The sequence below is a fragment of the Echinops telfairi genome, unplaced genomic scaffold (assembly GCF_000313985.2).
Source record: "Echinops telfairi isolate 266 unplaced genomic scaffold, ASM31398v2 ScPeMD7_5;HRSCAF=22, whole genome shotgun sequence".
Taxonomy (NCBI): Eukaryota; Metazoa; Chordata; class Mammalia; order Afrosoricida; family Tenrecidae; genus Echinops; species Echinops telfairi.
The window spans coordinates 15429924-15432329 of record NW_022103901.1 but is presented as its reverse complement, the minus strand read 5'-3'; positions in this window follow the sequence as shown (position 1 = coordinate 15432329).

Sequence of the window (2406 nt, the reverse complement as noted above, 5' to 3'; positions counted from 1 at the left end):
CTCTGGCCCCACCCACATTACCCCCAGCATCCTGCCTGACCCGCCCCCGGCTTCCAGGGCTGCTTGCAATGAGGGCGCCATCACCCGCTTTCTCGGGGGCCTGAGATGGCACCTGGGGGGCCTGAGGTCTCAGTGTAGGTCGAGGAGAAGGGGAAGGATGAGGACGTTAGCTGGGGGTTGGGGTGGCCAGTGTTGGTGGAGCTGGGGTAGAGAGGGGGACAGAGCAAGGGTGTGGTGGGCAGAGGAGAGGCAGGGGGAGCGTGGTTTCCTTTGCGCTTGTGGTCCCTGGGCTGTTAGGTCAGGGCTCAGGGCGGTGCCATTTCCTGCCCTGAGTTCCCAGGAAGTGCCCGGGACCAGGGGAAGCCCCGGACTCTAGGCTCTCTCCAAAACCCTCACTGCCATCGAGGCCATGCCGGCTCTCTTGGCACTCGGCGACCCTCCGGGACAGGGTGCACGACCCCTGTGAGCGTCCCTGTGACTGACTCTTGACCGGAGTAGCAAAGGGTGAGGTCCCCCGCATGCTGCATGGGGACCCACGTGTGCTCTCGGCTGCATCACTAGGAGTTGGGGGTTCACCCAAGTGTCCCCACCCCACCCCAGTAGTGAACTGCCTACCTAAATCAAGCTGATTGCAAGCACTGGATAGACAACGGTCTTCTTTTTATCAAAGACTAATGCTGCGAGTCAGAATGGACCCACTGACAACGGGTTTGGATTTGGGGTTTCCATAGCAATGGAAAACAAGCAGGCAATAACTCATTTGACATGTTAACCGGGCCACCTCAGAATAGGAGTGCGTAGTGGCTAGGGGGCTCTTGATACTCTTTGTTGCTTGGTCTCCATTTCGTAACTTTCGTTAGTAAACTTGGACTTTGGTGTCCTGGTGGCAACATTGGGGAAGTGTTAGATTGCTAGCCTCAAGACCAGTGCTTCGAGCCCACAACTCCTGTCCCAGAGAAAGATCAAGCTGTCTGCACCCGTAAAGATTGACAGCCTTGGAAACGCGACCCGGAGTGGTTATGAATCAGAATCAACTTGATTGGCGTTTCCCCTTGGCGTTTTGGGAATTCTGCCTTTCATTTTGAAGAATCAATGCCTGGCTTATCCTGGTTTTAAATATAAGCGTAATTATTAAATATATAAGCATTGAATATAAAGTTATTATTCAATATAAATCATTATTAAACAAACAGTAAGTCTACATGGTGGTTATTAAATAGATAAGTCATTAAATATAACGGTGATTCAAATATGTATTTAATTCTATATGAAATATATTTTTATATTTAAATGTACTTTTAAATCTAAAGTAATTTAAAATAAAACATGTACATGATGGAAAATGAGACTGCCTAATGTCAGGGTCTAGAGGGTACTCTATTTGCAAGCCAAATTATTAAGTCTGTTGCAAAACAGGAGACTCCTGGGTCAGAGACTTTAAGAATGTCTTACAACACTGCAAGCCACATGAACATGATGTTTGCGTCCATTCCCCGCGCCACCAGGTTCCATGGGACATCACGGGGAAGCGGGTGTGGGGGGCGCAGGGGGAGGTGGAGGACAGATGAATGCTGGGCCCCCAACCAGTGTGCATTGCTTCTGAGGAATTCTGTGATCTGGGAATTCCCCCTTTTTTTTCTCGGCAGACATTGGGCAAGCCTGCTGTTTGTCCTGACTTCATCCCCTTCCGCTGCTCCCTGCAAACCCAGGCTGAGAAATAAATGCTCAGGGCCTTGCTTGGCGCTCCTGGGAGACTGCCTCCCTCTCCCAGGAGTCTGAAGAGTGTAAAATAGAGGGACTCCCGGCCCACCACGGGACGGACACCCACAGCAGTGTCTGTGTTCACACGAGCACGCAGGGATACCTTTTATTATATTCGATTTCCTTACGCTTTTCTCTCTTTACCGAAAATAATTGGAGGACCTATTCTCATACCTACCTGTCTAGCTATGAACTGATGCATGCATGAGGGGGGGGGCTTTCAAAAGTTCTTGGGAAAATGCAATGAAATGATCATGGGAAAAAATATTGTAATAATAAGTATTCCTAGGGGGTACGGTGGGGGAAGGAGGGGATAAAAGGGAGTTGATATCAAAGAGTTCAAGAAGAAAGAAAATGTTTTGAAAATGATGGTGGTAACCATTGTACAATTATGCTGGTTCTAATTGTGGATGGTTATAATAGCTGTAAGCACTCCCAATAACATGTTGGGTTTTTTTTTAAAAAAAAGATAATGAAATGTTTCCATGAACTTTTGGAAGCCCCCTGGCAAATAAAACAGCCATATCAAATAAAGACATCAAATGAAACGCGCACACACGGGTCCATAAGATGACTCACCACTTAAGGCAGTAAAATCCCTGTTGATGGATAAAGGATCCGTGGTGGTTCATTAAGCACCGCCAC